Genomic DNA, 18,917 nt, shown 5'->3' with positions numbered 1-18,917 from the left:
TCCCCCCACCTTTTTATTTGACACCCGTCCCTTTCCTTTCCTGTCCCGAAGAAGGGTTTTGGCCTGAAACAACGACTGTTTGTTCCTCTCCATAGTTGCTGCCTGACCTGCTGAGTTCTTCCAGCATTCTGCACGCGTTGCTTTGGATTTCCAGCATCTGCAGGATCTCTTGAGTTTATAACTTCTTTCTTAGTCTGGCTTCCCTTCCACTCCCACACCACCACCCAGCAAGAAGCAGCTCGCTGCTTGCTCCAGTTGGCTGCATGAGAACAAAGCCGCCCTTTTTGGAAATGAATCCGTCCTCCGATAGTTTTGTCTCAACCTGGGGTATGTCTCCACAACTCTTGGGTGCTCACGTATCTGCTGTACCTTCATGCACAGATTTTTCTGCTGAATATCTATTTACTTTATGTAGAGATACAGCACAGAACAGGGCCTTCCAGCCCAATGAGCCGTGCCATCTAGCAACCCACCTATTTAACCCTAACCTAATCACAGGACAATTCATAATCACCAACTAAACTTCTAACCGGTATGTCTTTGGATTGTGGGAGGAAACTGGAGCACCTGGAAGAAACCCACATGGTCATGGGAACAACGTACAAACTTTCTACAGACGGCGGCGGAATTAATCTCCAAATTCCAATTCCCAGAGCTGTTGCAGTGTTGCACTAACTGCTACGCTACTATGGGGCTCTCATTGTTTCTTCCTCTTATTTTTTTACAACATTGATTAAGGCCTTTTGGCCTGTTGAGTCTGTGCTGCCTCTCAGAACACTCCCATCAGTCTCCCTCCCCATTTTATCACCCTGTAATCTCAACAGTCTCCACTCTCCTGCCACCCACTTGCTCTAGTGGATTTATGGGAGCCAATTAACCTACCTACATATCAACCTGTACGTGGGATGTTGGGAACATCAGAATTGCTTGGTTGTTTAGAAACTGCTTTGGGACATTCTAAGGTTATAAAAAGGCTGTGTATGAATGCAAGACTACCTATCTTGCTTTCTGTCGAGGCCAAATCATCTTGCCTTAAGACCGTAAGATATAGAAGCAGAATTAGGCTATTTGGCCCATTGAGTCTGCTCCACCGTTTCAGCATAGCTGATCCAACTTTTCCTGCCTTCCAGCCCAGTCTCCTGCCTTCTCCCCATATCCCTTCACACTGTGACCAATTGAGAATCTATCAACCTCTGCCTTAAATATACATAAAGACTTGGCCTCCACAGCTGCCCGTGGCAACAAATTCCGCAGATTCACCACTTTCTGGCTAAACAAATTCCTGCCTATCTCTGTTCTAAAAGGACGCCCCTCTATTCTGAGTCTGTGTCCTCTGGTTCTAGACTCTCCCACCATAGGAAACATCCTCTTCACATCCACGCTATCAAAACCTTTCCCCATTTGATAGGTTTCAGTGTCACCCCTCATTCTTCTGGAATTCTAGTGAATACTGGCCCAGAGCCATCAAATGCTCTTCATACGATAAGCCGTTCAATCATTTTCGTGAACCTCCTTTGAACCCTCTCCAATGTCAGCACATTTTTTTAGATAAGGGCCCAAAACTGCTCGCAATACTCCACCAGTATTTTATAAAGTCTCAACATTACGTCCTTGTGGTTTGTTGGTTAGTAGTTTAATGCAGAGGAGTCATCGCTGGGGATGCTACAGTGGTGTAGTAGGAGCTGGGTGAGACTATTTGGCCATTTAAATCAGTTTTACCGATTAATGAGGGTGTGGGTTACCAGTATGCTGAGGGTGCTATCTCCTTTGGAAGACAGGATCTGTAGCTCTCCAACTTTCCATCCCAGCGCTCCTGTTTGCATACAAACCATTCATGTTTTGGTGATTAAGTCAGTAGCACCAGTGAGATGATGTTACTCCTTGGTGTCCACATTTCCGAGGATCTCACCTGGTCCCTGAACTCCTCCATCCTGGTCAAAAAGGTGCAACACCGCCTTTATTTCCTGCAGAGGATCAAGAAAGCTCACCTCTGTCCCAGGATACTGACGGACTTTTACCGCTATACCATTGAGAGCATACTCACCAACTGCTATGGCAATTGTCCCGTATCGGACCGCAAAGCACTCCAGCGGGTGGTGAAAACTGCCCAGCGGATTATCGGCACCCAATTGCCCACCATTGAGAACATCTACCATAAACACTGCCTGGGCAGGGCGAAAAGCATTATCAAGGATGCATCTCACCCTAACCATGAGCTTTTTACTCTCCTCCCATCCAGTAGGCGCTACAGGAGCCTCCGCTCCCACACCAGCAGGCACAGGAAGAGCTTCTTCCCTGAGGCTGTGACCCTGCTGAACCTCACATCACAGCGCTAAGCAGTATTGCACCCATATTGTACTGTCTCAGTACTTTTATATTTGTGTGTTGTAGCACTTACTTTTTATTCGCAATTATTGCATAAATAACACTATTCTTTGCATTTCTGGTCAGATGCTAACTGCATTTCATTGGCTTTGTATCTGTACTCAGCACAATGACAACAAAAGCTGAATCTAATCTAATGTAGCAAGTGTCAGTCATATCCCAATGACTTTCACAATTTGACTGAAGAGGCTTTGCTGATGTAAATTAGATAAGAGGCTAATAAAGTGAGTTGGGACAAGTGAGACCTTATTAATATCCAGAAGATGAAGTGCATTGTTAGAGCTGGGGTGGTGCTGGCAAACAAGCTCTGAACATGGATCTGCTGGGACGTAGTTAATTTTGATCGGTAAATCAGGGGAGACAGCACTGTTTCAATTAATTCTCAGAGAGGCTGCTCCAAAATTAATCCTCTCATTCACAATTAAGCTAATTTACTTAACCTTGTTGCTTGACCTTAACAAAACAAAAGCAGGCATGCACACCAAAAAAAAAGCAGAAATCAATTTAATGAGATTAAGAAATACCTACAAACACTGAAAGAAAAAAATCAATGCTGCAGAATATACAGTAGCTAAAGCACAAGGTTTCGGCTGTCCAGATGTAGACTGGGATTGCACTGATAAAAATGGCGAAGAAGGACTTTCTCCATCTACCTGCTTCCAAAGTTCGAAGTAAAAATTATTACCAGGTACATACGTGTCACCAATACAATCCTGAGATTTTTTTTCCTGCAGGCATTCTTCAGCAAATCTACAGAACGGTAACTGCAAACGGGACCAATGGAAGAGCAGGAGCATAGTCGAAAACAAACTGTGAAAATGCAAAAGTTAATAAATAGCAATAAATAATAAGAGCATGAAATAACAAGGTAAAGAGTCCTTAAAGTGAGATCATTGATTGTGGGAACATCTCAATAGATAAGTATAGTTATTCCCTTTTGTCCAAGAGCCTGATGGCTGAGGAGTAGTATCTGATCTTGAACCTGGAAGTCCCAAAACACTTGTACCTTCTACCTGATAGCAGCAGTGAGAAAAGAGCATGGCCTGGGTGGTGAGGATCTTTGTTGATGGATGCTTCTGTTCTATGACAGCGTTTCGTGTAGATGTGCTCAATGGTTGGAAGGACTTTACCCATGATATACTGGGCCTAATCCACTACCTTTTGTAGGATGTCTTACCCAATGAGGAAGGAGGTGTGGACTTGGTCCTGGAAAACAAATCTGAGCAGCTGGGGCAAGAAATAGTAAGGGAACATCCAGGATACAGTAATCATAGTGTCATAAGACTTAGAAACATTATGGAAAAGAATATGTTTCAGAAGTAGTTAATTGGACAAGGGCATGTTTCTATGGGATGAAAATAATCTGGCTCTGGAGAAACTGTAATTGATCAGTGGCAATAATTGGACAGACATGACCTTACTAATTATAAACAAGAAAAAATAGTAGATGCTGGAAATCGAAGTAATAGACACAAAATGCTGGAGGAACTCAGCAGGCCAGGCAGCATCTACGGAAAAGAGTAAACAGTTGAAGTTTCAGGCCAAGACCGTTCATCAGAACTGGAAAAGAGAGCTGAGAAGTCAGAGTAAGAAGGTGGGCAGGAGGGGAGGAAGAAGTACAAGGTAGTATGTGATAGGTGAAATTGGGATTGGGGGAGGGAGTGAAGAGAAGAGCTGGGAAGTCGATTGGTGAAAGAGATAAAAGGTTGAAGAAGGGGGAAATCTAACAGGAGAGGACAGAAGGCCATGGGAGAAAGGGGAGGGGGAGGAGCACCAGAGGGAGGTGATGGGCATGTAAGGAGATAAGCTGAGAGAGGGAAATGGTAATGGGGAATGGTGACGGAGGGGATGCAATTATCAGAAGTTTGAGAAATTGATTTTCATGCCAACAGGTTGGAGGCTACCCAGGTGAAATATAAAGTGTTGCTCCTCCAACCTGAGTGTGGCCTCATTAGGACAGTGGAGGAGGCCATGGATGGACTTCTCCTATGAGGGAGAAGTGTAATGAAGTTAAAGGTAGGGCTTTACGGGGATGACGAGAGAGCGAGTTAAAATAGAGCAGAATGGGACAGCATTTGGCAGGTGCCGGGCAAATGAGAACCAGGCTGACTGCAGAAAGGAATTAAAACACAAACCAAATGAGGAAAACTGGCAGCAGATACAAAATGGAATCCAAACGTGTTGTTTTGGTATAGGAACAGGAAAAGGATTGCAGGAAACACTAAGGAGGAAGTCTACTTTGGGTAGCAGGCGGCTTGGCTAACATAGATGATTACTTTTCAACAGTTTTCACCAAGGAAGAACCACAAACAGGAGAAAATCTGCAGATGCTGGAAATCCGAGCAACACATACAACATGCTGGAGGAACTCAGCAGGCCAGGCAGCATTTATGGAAACAAGTACAGTTGATGTTTTGGGTTGAAACGTCGACTGTACTCTTTTCCATAGGTGCTGCCTGGCCTGCTGAGTTCCTCCAGCATGTTGTGTGTGTCGCTCACCAAGGAAGAAGATGCTTCTGGCGTGTCAGCGAAGGAAGATATGACAGAGACTTCTGCATAGAATATAAAGTGATGCAGAGGAGACACAATAAAAGCTAGCTGCACTTAAAGTGGATAAATCACCTGGTCCAGATGGGATGTGTCATAATTTGTTGTGGGAAGTCAGAAAGGAAATTGAACGTCACCGTTTTGACCACAGCTGGAGTAATATGTCCAGTGTTTGGAGCCACATTTCGGAAAGATGTCAAGGTTTTAGAGAGGTTGCATATGAGGTTTATTAAAATGATTCCAAGTTTAAGTAACTCTAATTACCTTACAGACAAAAGAAGCCAGGGTTATTATTGGAAAAGAGGAGATTGTGAGGGTTTATAATAGAGGTATTTAATTTTAAGACAGGACAAACACAGAGAAGATAGAGGGAAAGTTTCTTCTCATTGGTGAATGGGTCAAAATGAGGGGAGGGTGAAAGAGGGTGAAATAAAAGCAGAAACTGTGGAGATCTTCAGCAGATCAGGTAGCATCTGTGGGAGAGAGATACATAATCAGCAGAAGACTTTGTGACAATTCATCTGGCATTTATGTGACTCCAGATACCACTATGATGTGATTGATCTTACTTTCCTTCTGGAATGTCTTACTTGCCCCTTAGGATGGGCAATAAATGCCAGCCTTGCCAATGATGCCCTGAAGCTTCAATTAAGATGAAAAATAAAAGAACTTACAACACCAAATACACACAATGTGTTGGAGGAGCTCAGCCAACCAGGCAGCATCTGTGGATGGGAATAAACAGTTGACGTTTTGGGCTGAGACCCTTCATCAGGACTGGAAAGGAAGAAGTGGGTAGAGGTGTTGTATTGGGTAATACAACTCTCAATATTTATTTGAGAAAGCAAATGTGGAAATTCTCTCTAGTAAGTATTGACTTTTTCTAAAAGAATATACAATAATATATTCAGCTATACCCCTCACCCTGCAATTTTACAAAAGGTATTGTAGTGTTTTCAGAGGCTTCAGCTTGATAAGACAGGGCACTGTTTAAGTGATTGTGGTGTTATCATTGATTACCTGCAATATCCAACCATGGCCCCGTGACTTCGGCAGACAACATTATCAGGGCTTGAATTTACCTTTTAGCAAAAGGTTAAGGCCACAGGGCCAATTGTGGAAAACTAACACAATGATTTCTGTAGTGTGGGAATGGTTTAGATAGCTGAACCAGAAGACCATGTCCAATACAAACAGCCAGAAGGCTCCATGTGCTTGTCTGATAGTGGAGGGCAATGCTTTAGGAGCCAAAGCACATATATACCCGTTGTTTATCAGTTCCACAGGATTTAGCGGAGACAAGTTTGATTAATGATTAAATGTTCTGCTGTTTGTTTTTGTTTTTTTTCTGTATGAGTTGATTTTTTTACTTCTTGTTGTGACAGTGTTACCCTGTTTTTAGTTTGCTGGTGAAAGGAGTCAGGGTTCTGCTGTGGAGGAACATGGAACCATATCTGCATGCAGAAAATGAACTGGGCCTTTAGAGATTTGGTGACTGGTTTTCAGAAAGTATAACGTTGAGCTAATAATTCTGTTTATAATAAAGAATGAAGGGAAATGTTGTCTTTCTTAACTTGATTAAGTATGCTAATACTGTGATGAACTAGTCTGGAACTCAAGCCCATTTTAGTTTAGACCATAAGACTCCTCTAAGACATAGGAGCAGAATTAGGCCATTTGGCCCATCACGTCTGCTCTGCTGTTCCATCATTCCATTTATTCTTCCTCTCAACCCCATTCTCCTGTCTTCTTCCCGTAACCTCCGATATCCTTACCAATCAAGAACGTTTCAGCCTCCGCTTTAAATACAGCCAGTGACGGCCTCCGCAGCCGTCTGTGGCAATGAATTACAACAGATTCTCCACCCTCTGGCTAAAGAAATTCCTCCTCACCTCTGTTCCAAATGGGCGTCCCTCTAATCTGTTTGTTTAAGAAGCAATTTGCCGTGAAGTGATTTTCTCACAAAGACTTCTTAATCAAGGCAGCGGGAAATGTGAACATCAGATCAGTTTAAAGCAGACAGTGGACCCTGACACCTGGGTGAACACAAAGTTAAGGTGCAGGAAGTGGATGAGTAGAGGATCAGATTGGTCAGGATCAGGATGGTAACTTTCAAACAGTAACTTCCAAACTGGAACCACTGTCACTCTTCTCCAGCCCTTTACCTCATTCACCAAGCAACTTCCCAGCTCTTTACTTCACCCCTCCCCACTCCCTGTTTCACCGATCACCTACCACCTTGTACTTCTTCCTCACCTTGCCCTCCTTCTTACACTGACTTCTCCTCTTCCTTTCCAGTCTTGATGAAAAGTCATAGTCATACTTTATTGATCCCGAGGGAAATTGGTTTTTGCTACAGTTGCACCATAAATAATTAAATAGTAATAAAACCATAAATAATTAAATAGTAATATGTAAATTATGCCAGGAAATAAGTCCAAGCATATTGGCTCAGAGTGTCTGACCCTCCAAGGGAGGAGTTGTAAAGTTTGATGGCCACAGGCAGGAATGACTTCCTATGACGCTCTGTGCTGAATCTCGGTGGAATGAGTCTCTGGCTGAATGTACTCCTGTGCCCAACCAGTACATTATGTAGTGGATGGGAGACATTGTCCAAGATAACGTGCAACTTGGACAGCATCCTCTTTTCAGACACCACTGTCAGAGATTCCAGTTCCATCCCCACAACATCACAGGCCTTACGAATGAGTTTGTTGATTCTGTTGGTGTCTGCTACCCTCAGCCTGCTGCCCCAGCACACAACAGTAAATATGATAGCACTAGCCACCACAGACTCTTAGAACATTCTCAGCATCATCCGACAGATGTTCAAGGACCTCAGTCTCCTCAGGAAATAGAGACAGCTCTGACCCTTCTTGTAGACAGCCTCAGTGTTCTTTCACCAGTCCAGTTTATTGTCAATTCGTATCCCCAGATATTTGTAATCCTCCACCATGGGTCTTGGTCCGAAATGTCGACTGCTTGCTCTTTTCTATGCCTGTGGCCTGGTCTGTTGAGTTCCTCCAGCTTTTCGTGTGTGTTCCACTGTTATTGGGGTAGGAAATCTGCCTACCTCATGGTAATGAGAGAGCAGAAGAGTGGAACTATTTGAATAGTCTTTCAAAGGGCACAATGCAATTGTCTATTTCTGTACCCATTAATACCAAATATCCACTCAGAGGACACTTTATTAGTTATACCTATACAATTGAATTGACTTTATTACTTACATCCTTCATATACATGAGGAGTAAAAATCTTTACCTGCTCGTTAATGCAAATATCTAATCAACCAATTATGTGGCATCAACTCAATGCATAAAAGCATGTAGATATGGTCAAGTGATTCAACTGTTGCTCAGACCAAGCATGAGACTGAGGAAGAAATGTGACCTACGTGATGTTGACCGGGGAATGATTGTTGGTGCTAGACAGGGTGGTGTGAGTGTATGAGAAACTGCTGATCTCCTGGAATTTTCACAGACACTCCAGGGTCTACAGAGATTGGTGCAAAAAGCATGCAGTGAGCAGTTCTGTTGGTGAAAATGTCTTGTTAATGAGAAAAGTCAGAGGAAAAAGGCAACAGTAACTTGTATAACTCATGGTAATGAGATATCAGCATAGCAGAACTATTTGGAATGTTCTTTCAAAGAGCTGATGCAATACAGTTGTCTCTTTCTGTACATTTTGATACCAAATATAGGAGGATAGTGGTTAACTCACTTGATTTCTACCGTGAGTAAATAAAGCAGTAGTCTCACTCATTTCTATTTATTAGAAGATCAAATGGTGTGAATTGAAACCTGCTGTTATCAAATAACTTAAACAAATCAAACGTTATCTGCTTGAATATCTTGCTTATTATAGGATGGACGCTACAAATATTCAGGCTAAGAAATAAGTTGCCCTTAAAATAATTTTGTACTGTTAAACTGAATTTTATGAGGGGGTTTCTATTACTTTTGGTAAAGAACGCTACTTCCTTTGTTCATTTGAAGGGGATGTTGTTTCTTTAAAAGGCAGCGCGAAGATCACAATCGGGATTTTATGCTCGGCTGAGCTTTGGTGATCCTTGAGTTCTGCCTTGGTCCTTTCCGCCTCCTCTTCTTTCCATTTTTCCGTGTTTTCACAGCTGTTGCACAGTTATTCCCATGAATCAGAGGGCAGCCTTCAGCCTCGACTCTGATAGGCTCCAGCAACCTTTTACCCCACCTGTTCTTTTTAAATGGGGTAGTCAGGGGATGTGAGGGAGAAGGAGGAAAGGAGAAAGAGCGTGCAGGTTTAAAAATCATGCTGATTTTTAGGGGCGGTGGAGCGAGCGTCATACTGCTGAGGATTTGATTGCTTCTCTATTATCAGTTGTCTGGGTATCAGGCTAGGGGCCTGGGAGGTCACGCTGTTTCGAGTTAGTGTTGAACATCACTGCATCTGTCTCATGTGCTTCGGTGATCTGCCAGCAAAGATTAATGCAGGGGAGAGGAATGGGGGGGATGGGGACTGGAGCCTGAAATCTGAAAGATATGGTGGCTTTTTGCGGATATCTTTCAGATCAGTTAGATTCAGAAAGCAAAGCTTTTTGGGGGAGAAAAGACAGGCGGTAGATTAAATGCTGGAGAGAGCTGGAGACAGTTTTTTCCCCCCCTCTTCTATGGCACCTTTATTCACACAGATGATTTTATCAGGATTTTAAAGCAACAGTAGACTCTTATTTTTGAAAGGAATCATTTAACCCTGTATCGTGACTAAACGCTGCATATTTTAGTCATTGGATAGCGCAGTTGCCCTGCCCATTACTAATGTGCATTCACTATTAAGTTTACCACTTAGAATCTGCATTAAGATGAATACTGTGGTCAGCTTGGAAGACTCTGTGGTCAACTTGTGGAAGGAAGTCATTCGGCCCATCAAATTTAGAATCAGAGTCAGAATCCAGATTTTTTATTGTCTTATATGACATGAAATTTGTTGTTTTATGGCAAAAGTACATTGCAAGACATAAAATTACTGTAACTGGCAAATTAATGTAAAAATGGGAATAATGACGTTCATTGACTACAGAAATATGCTGGAGGGGAAGAAGCTGTTTCTGATTTATTGAATGTGGCTCTTGCAGCTCCTGTTTTGATGGTAGTAATGAGAACAGGGCATGCCCCAGGTGGTGAGAGTCCTTAAATGATAGATGCCACCTTCTGGAGGTACCTTTTTAAGACGTCCTTGATGGTGTGAAGTGTTGTGCTCTTAATGGTGTTAGCCGAGTCTTCAACCTTTTGTGGTTTCTTGTGACCCTGAGCTTTGGAGCTTCCATACCAGGTGGTGATGCAACCAGTCAGAATGCTGTCTGCTGTACATCTATAGAAATTTGCAAGAATGTTTGGTGATATACCAAGTCTCCTCAAACTACTAAGGAAGTAGAGACACTGGTGTGCTCTCATGATTCCGTTGATGTGTTGGGTGCAAGACAGATCCTTGGAGATATTGACTCCCAAGAACTTCAAGCTGCCCACCCTTTTCACCGCTGACCCCTCAATGAGGACTGGTGAATGTTCTGCTGATTTCCCCTTCCTGAAGTCCACAGTCAATGAGTTGGTTTTGCTGATGTTGAGTGTAAGGCTGTTGTTATAACAGGACTCAACCAGTCCATCTGTCTCACGCTGATATTCCACCTCTTTGCCATCTGTAATTTTGCCAGAATAGTGGCATGATCTGCAAATTTATAAATAGCATTTGTGCTCTACAGTTGTGGGTTGAGAGAGTAGAGTACTGAGCGAAGCACACATCCCTTAGGTGCGCCTGTGTTGATTTCGTTATCACTGATCTGTACCGCTCTCCTGATGAGGAAGTCAAGCAATCCTTTCAATTCAATCCCCCACTTATTCCTTTCCATCCTATCCCAATCCTCATAAAGGGATCAGAAGTGGAGAGAGTGAGCAGCTTCAAGTTCTTGGGTGTCAAGATCTCTGAGGATCTAATCTGGTCCCAACATATCGATGTAGTCATAAAGAAGGCAAGACAGTGGCTATACTTTATTAGGAGTTTGAAGAGATTTGACATGTCAACAAATACACACAAAAACTTCTTTAGTTGTACCGAGGAGAGCATTCTGACAGGCTGCATCACTCTCTGGTATGGAGGGGCTACTGCACAGGACCAAAAGAAGCTGCAGAAGGTTGTAAATCTAGTCAGCTCCATCTTGGGCACTAACTTACAAGGTACCCAGGATATTCTGTAGGGAGCGGTGTCTCAGAAAGGCAGTGTCCAATATTAAGGACCTCCGGCACCCAGGGCATGCCCTTTTCTCACTGTTACCATCAGGTAGTAGGTACAGAAGCCTGAAGGCACAAACTCAGCGATTCAGGAATAGCTTCTTCCCCTCTGCCATCTGATTCCTAAATGGACATTGAAGCTTTGGACACTACCTCACTTTTTTTAATATACAGTATTTCTGTTTTTGCACATTTAAAAAAATCTATTCAATATACGTAATTGATTTACTTGTTTATTTATTATTATGTTTTATTTTATTTTTTTCCCTCTCTCTGCTAGATTATGTATTGCATTGAACTGCCGCTGCTAAGTTAACAAATTTCACGTCACATGCTGGTGATAATAAACCTGATTTTGATTCTTCAGCACATGTCCATCAGTTTCACCATAAATATAACGGGCGTAATTTACAGTAAACAATTCACCTACCAATTCGTGTTCTTCTGGGGATGTACCAGAAAACCAGCGTACCTGGAGAGAAGCACACGCAGTCACAGGGCAGCGTCCACACACAACGTAGGCAGTACCAGAGATCACCACTGAGGCAGTAACCCTACCATTTGGCCCCTATACCACCTGTAAAGGAAGTTTTGAAGTCCCTGTCTCTAAATTCAGCAAAGTGCAGCTGTGTAACTCTGGTTCAGCTTTAGACTCCATTGACTAGTTTTTAATATATAGCCATAACATTAATATCTTTACCTCAGATATTAATTTCATGAAATTAAGCATTTATCAATTCCCAGTAGAACTCTTCAAACAATTAACACAGATTGAAGATTCAGAGCAGCAATTTATAAAATGAACTTCTGTTTTATTTTCAGCACTTCAAGCATGTCTCTTGCCACATTACAATTTATTGCCCTTTCAAGGACTATCATTGCTGTTGTGTGGATGGATCTATTTGCATACAGCATGGGAATGCTATAATAAACCAATAATCTCACATCACCTCTAAGAGTAATAAATTATCTTCAGAATTGGGGAGAGGATTGGGCTGGACATCTTCCTGCTGTTTTTCAAGTGTGTATGTTATCTTTCACATCCATCTGAAGATTTGAACAAGACCTGCATTCAAAGTCTCAGCAGTGGACACTGGACTCTCATGGTTGTTGAAACCAGTGTCATTTTGAATGATAATTGGGATTTGAAGAAAAATAATATGCATAGAGTGTAAACAGTCTGCTGGTGTAACTCAGTGGAAGCATCTCTGCGGGTCAAGGAATTGTTCATGTTTTGGGCCGAAACGTAGCATCAGGACCTGAAACATTAATTATTTTCCCCCTACAGATGTTGCTTGACCCATTGAGCTCCCCCACAGATAGGTTGTTACTCCAGCTTTCAACACCAGCTCTCTCTTGTGTCTCCATAGCATGTGTGGAATTGGGGAAGAGCCAGTGATTGGGATGAAATTGCTTGACAAATGGAGCTAGTATAGGTTCTATGGGCTGATTGGTTCCGTAAGACTTTGCCTTCACAGCTGTCTGTGGAAATGAATCCACCTCTGGCTAAATAAGTTCCTCCTCATCTCTGTTCTAAAGGGATGTCTTTGAATCCCGAGTCTAGGCCCTCTGGTCCATTATAGAAAACATCCTCCCCATGTCCACTCTATCTAGGCCATTTAATATTTGACAGATTTTATTGAGATCCACCCCTCGTTCTTCTAAAGATGTTCTCTTTTGTCTTTTAATTATTTCATAACTCTATTAACTTGTGCTTTAACATCTTGTATGTATTCAGTGACTGATTATTTAAAAAAAGTCTTCTGAATGTTTATTCTTTGCAGTTATATCTTGTCCGACATTAAGAATGCATAACGTAGTAATAACCAACCAGGACCAGTGCATCCATTTCTAGGCAGATTCTGCCAGTGTTGTATACTTGTTACCCCAACCTACAGCTAGTCATCCTTGTGCTTCAGCCTTGAATATAACGAATCCCAGGATATTAATCAGTACGTAAGTATTTCTGGCATCATTGTGTTTCTCAGTTCTTTCTCTGTTATCGCTGGAATTTCGGACACTGGCTCTGGAATCCCGATGAAGGTCATCACCAGAACCATCACCAGAGATTATGAGGAGGGGGACACTTACAGGAAATTCAGATGCATTCTGGAAATGGACTGGGAAATGTAATTTGATCTAAAGTTTTTACACATAAGCTAGCTGCAGTACAAATATGTTTGACGCCTTTTCTTTTATAGAACGCATCTCAATAATCATTTAAGCCTCATCACACTTGAAACATAAGGAGAGGGGACAGCATAATTTCAGATTGAAACATTTTTTAAACATCTTTATTGGAAAGTGATTCATTGACTCATACAAAATGGAAAAAGACCCTCAGTCTTCCCATTTGCCACAACACCCATTTATACTATTCCCAATTTGTTCTCTTTTAAATGTTCTTCTAGAAGGGCCAGTAGACACAGGTCGCATTAAACTCTGCATAGGTATGTGTTGAGACATGGCACTAGGTTTAAATAAACTACCATTTCCACTGTGCATCCTTTGTAATTTGTTGGAAAGGATGTGTTATTCCCTAAGGAAGGTTTATTATTTAATCCTGTTGCACAGGGCTTGTATCTGGAACTGTTAGCATCTGTCAGACCCCAAACTGGACAAAAAATAAATGGGGCTAGGCCAAAAGGATGGGGTGACAGACATCAGGAAGCTTAATATGTGCTGACTTAAAACAAGGCATTGAATCTAAAAAATGCACTTTGGTTTTTGGAATATAATCATTCAAAATTAATGCAAACTTGCAGAAATGTGAAAAATCAAACTAATGGACAGAGTAGATTGATGACAGCTTTATTATTTTTCAAAATATATAACTGTATTATAAAAAGGCTTGTCCCAGTCCACACTCTCACCACCTGTTATCATATTATTTTTGTTCCTGCTTTCCTGTCAACATTTCCCATGTAAAATTGCCCTGCTAAATGGTCTGGCTAATTAATGATAGTTGGAGCTTGCTGTGTGCAACTCAGGAACCATATCTTCTGCAATAGAGTGGTGACTATGTTCCAAAAAAAAACTTCACTGACTGGAAGTGTTCTGACCACTCAATTTCTTTCTTTCTTTGTTTTTATTTTGCCAAAATAATTTCTGAGGTGTGATTTCTGACTTTGGCAAGTGGGTTCTCCCTCAACTCTGCCACCCCTTATATATCAAGGCAAAATGATCTTGGTGATATTTTGTTTAATTAAAGCATGAACTGCTTTGTACAGTAAATCCTCATGCCTCAGTCAAACTTACAACCTCTTGTCATTTACATTTTAGCTCCCTTATATGAGGTACAAACTGTATGAGATACCATCAGCTGAGGGCCTATAAAAATCCTCAGCATGCATCTTCAGCTTTTTATCCAAAATTAGGCAGGTGTTTTGGCACTATTATAAGCCACCTCTAATAATCTAGCATTATCAAGTTTGTTTAAATACCTATTTTTGGACTTGCCCATATTATTCTCAAACTCTGTAGAGATTGCATTATGTGAGAAACACTGGATGTTATAATTGTGGTGAGCAAAGGGAAGTGAGATTTCTCATGCTAACAAAATAAACACAGATTTTAATATGATCTTTCAAAAAAATAAAATAATTGACTTAGAATTGCTGGTATCATTTCAAGATGTTATCTTTAAGACCAATTCCAGAGTTCCCATTTGTGGGAATGATAGCAGAGGACATAATCTCTGCTATCATTCCCACCATACTTCACTGGCCGAAAGTGTTCTGACCACGCAATTTCTTTCTTTCTTTCTTTTTATTTTGCCACAAGTGAACTGGCAAAACAAAATCAGCAACAAATGAGAAGAATCTGTTTTTATATACTATATGAGCTGTAGTTCATTGCCTGAAAGGATGACCCTTGAAGAAGTGTAGACTAATTCTGATGCAGACAAGCTAGACCAAATTCCTTGCTCTGTTGTTTGAGTCTGTGACTCCAGGGAATGTGATGAACTGATACTGGGAGATGGCTAAGAACTCCCAAAAGTCTAATTTTGTTGTTTTTGTGATTGTATTGGAGATTTCTCACTCTCCACATGGAAAAACGCCCATGATATCTACGCCAACCTTCAAGTACCCATCTACATCCCATTTCACTCTCTAAACTATGCCATCTCCTGTACCTAATAAAGTGGCAACTGAGTGTAGTGATACATGAAGGTTGGCACATACATGACTTGTAACCGGAGGAGATGGTGGTCCGCAGGCTCTGGGAAACTTTGATGTTACCATGTGGACTAACAAGTTAACTCAATGCAAAAAAATACAAGCTTGTAATGAAAAGCTGGTATCATGATTATTGGATCTCAGAGTTTTCACAAAAATGTTTCTGATTTCTGTAGGGAAGTAGATTTGCCATCCTTTCCCAGCCTGGCCAGTTTGTGGCTGCAGGCTCACAGGAAGGTGCTGGACTCTCGGCTGCTCTCTGAAACCGCCCAGCAAGCCACTTAGTTTTCAAGAGGAGAATAACGTAGATGTCAGTGTTGCCAGTATCATCTTTATCCTACAACTTAAAAACTATAAACAAAATGCGTAAACCAAAACTTCACACCATTTTAAAAGTTTCTTTCCTCAAGCAGGAAATCTGATCAATAATCCCAGTTAGCCGTCCCACCTCCCTCTATCCATTACCTCAGTCACTGCACTGTAAATACTTTAAACCACATTTTATAATGCTGTTTACATTGTAAACAGATGGAAATGAAAATGGTGAATAATATGATCCTTGATAAAGAACATCACAGACAAAGCCCTGCCCATCACTGAGCACGTTTACAATACTGCCAGACCAAAGCAGTATCCTCCATCAAGGACCCCCATCATCCAGGCCAAGCTCCCTTCCCACTACTACCATCAGGCAGGAGGTTCAAGATCCTTGGGTCCCACACCACCAGGTTCAGGAACAGTTATTACCCTTCAACCATGAGTGTGAATAACTTCACTCACCTCGACACTGAACTGACCCAACAACCTATGGACTCACTTTCAAGAACTCTACAGCTCAGATTTATTTGTTTACTTAGTTTTATTATTTGCATGGTTTGTCTCCTGTTGCACAGTGGCTGTTCGTTAGTCTTTGTTATTTATAGATTTTCACAAAATCTATTGTATTTGCTTCTCTGTAAATGCCTGCTAGGAAATAATTCTCATGGTGATACGGTATACAGTGACGTTAACGTACTGTGATAATGTACTTTGTAAACTTCCTCTTAAATACTGTTTGCTGCAAGTATTCCATGCGGGAACACTCCCTGGTTAAAGAAGTTATTTTGGGGATCTGCCATTCCTGGACAGTGAGGTGAACGTGCACACTAACTGCAAACCAGAGTAACGACACTCCTTTAAATAGTTGTTTTGGACATTGAAAGATATCACTTGGACACATGTGCGACAGACAATTTGTCAAAGGCTGCCTGTGCGTCAACAGAGGCTGTTTTCTTTCCTGCAATAGTACAGTATGGGCCCTTTGAGGGTTGAAGTGAGGGGAAATGTATGGGGCAGTGACACTCCTGCAGATGGATCCCACTGAGCAGCTGGAATTCTCTTCCCATTTCTTTCCTCACCTCCTCTGGACTAGTTGCTTCATGATGAGGTTGAAAAGGACTGCAGAGAGCTCATTACATTTTACGACCACACATGAGTCCCTTTTGGTTGACGAGAGGCATTTGCAGTTAATTTCAAAACAGCTTTCAAAGGCACTGGTGATCAAACATTCCTCCACCAATAACACTCACACAGTTGATTGTCTGTTTTGTTCGCTAAGTAAATATAAGTGCAATAATGTTTCAAGGACTTTGAACTAATGAACCAGAGAGGTTCTGCTGATGTTAAGTTGAAAAAAATTGCACTTTGCAAATTGATCTTGTGTCGCAATCATTAGTTCACATTTGTTTACAATCTTTGACATTAAGTTTATTGAATTTAGAGCATAGGGATGAGGAAAGGTCACTCAGTACTGACTCACATCCAGTCAATGCAGTTTAATTTAACGGATTATCCCAAACCACTGCGGGGAAGGGATCAGAATCAGAATCAGGTTTATTATCACCAGCATGTGTCGTGAAATTGGTCAACTTAGCAGCAGCAGTTCAATGCAATACATAATATAGAAGAAAAAATTAAAATAGTATTAATAATAATAAGTAAGTAAATAAGATAGGACAGAATGGGTTGGTTCTTCAACATGTATTGCTCAAAGCAACTTTTGAAATTGAGAAGCATTAGAACCGTTTTGGCAAGTCCAAGAAGCTGGAGGTCTTGCTGCCAATTGCAAACTAGTGATGATGGGTATGAGGGACTGTTTAGCTGTCTATCTACCTTTCACTCATCGTGTGCAAGCAGAATAAAACCCAGATGTGGCTAGCTGGTGCTTGCAGAGAATGGCCACAGCAAAGCGATGGGTAGACTTGGAATCCACAATGTTGGAATTTACAGTATATTCCGGAGGATGCGGGTGGATGAGGCTGCTGAGGAATGTAGTATCGAGGCTTTGTGCAGGCAGGGAGACAGAGTGTGACTTGTCAAGTTTATTGTGTGAATAAATACAATGAAGTACAGGTAGAAAGGAAAGCTCGCTTTTAGCATCTAGGTGCAGACAACATGTAGAATATAAATTATACACAAAATTATACAACATAGTGGAAAGGAAGACGTTGTTCAAGCAAAACCTTAGCGAAATAAAAGGAAAAGTACATTTGAAACAAATGAAGACAGTTTGATGGCTCTGGGCCTATATTCACTGGAATTCAGAAGAATCAGAGGTGACCTCATTGAAACATATCGAATGATGAAAGGCCTTGATAGAGTGGATGTGGAGAGGATGTTTCCTATTGTGGGAAAGTCTAAGACCAGAGGGCACAGTCTCAGAATAGAGGATCACTCCTTTAGAACGTGGCTGAGGAGGAATTTCTTTAGCGAGAGCGTGGTGAATCTATGGAATTCATTGCCACAGGCAGCTGTGGAGGCCAGGTCTTTATGTATATTTAAGGCAGAGGTTGATAGATTCTTGATTGGTCAGGGCATGAAGGGATACGGGGAGAAGGCAGGAGATTGAGGCTGAGAGGGAAAATGGATCAGCCATGATGAAATGGCAGAGCAGACTCGATGGGCCAAATGGCCTAATTCTGCTCCTACATCTTATGGTCTTATAGCTTTATGGTCCAAATCCATGGTGGAGCAAGAGTCTTTCTTTGCTGAGGCAGAGTTAGGGTTGTGCAGGTAGGTTCAAAAACTTGATGGTTGTAGGAAACTGGAAATTCACAGGGAGGTGGGTGCCTTAGGAAAAAGTGACAAATCATATGCAGAGCTTGTATCTTCCCTTTGGCAGTCCCTTTAAATGCTTTACTTGCATTTAATCTGAAGCAAGTTCTGCACGAGCATAAATGCTCGATTATTCATTTTGCTAAATTAATAGCATTGCACGTATAGCCATACTAACTCACATGGGATTACTGAATATCAACTGAGATTGAGGTGGGATCTTGTACGGGAATAACTTGCTGTCACCACGGCAAGTGTATGGTTTCCATCACTTGTCTGAGGGGTTTCCATCACTTGTCTGAGGATTGTGGATCTGCTGTTGTGATTATGGCAATGCATCTCCTAATGTCAAAACATAGATCTGAGGCCTCGGTTGGTCAGGGTCAACCATGGATATTGTTTCCTAGCTGTCTTGATACGCAAGCCAGGACAGTACAATACGGAGAGCAAG

General features: G+C 41.7%; 1 protein-coding gene across 6 annotated transcripts in view; it reads left to right on the top strand.

The window, feature by feature from the left end:
- Positions 1-18,917, top strand: part of fgfrl1a (fibroblast growth factor receptor like 1a) — a 344,477-nt gene that overhangs the window by 54,812 nt on the left and 270,748 nt on the right. The window lies entirely within an intron of this gene.

This window comes from Mobula hypostoma, chromosome 4, assembly GCF_963921235.1.
Source record: "Mobula hypostoma chromosome 4, sMobHyp1.1, whole genome shotgun sequence".
NCBI classification, from domain to species: Eukaryota; Metazoa; Chordata; class Chondrichthyes; order Myliobatiformes; family Myliobatidae; genus Mobula; species Mobula hypostoma.
The sequence above is the reverse complement of the archived record's forward strand: the minus strand, read 5'-3'. Positions and strand labels throughout refer to the sequence as shown.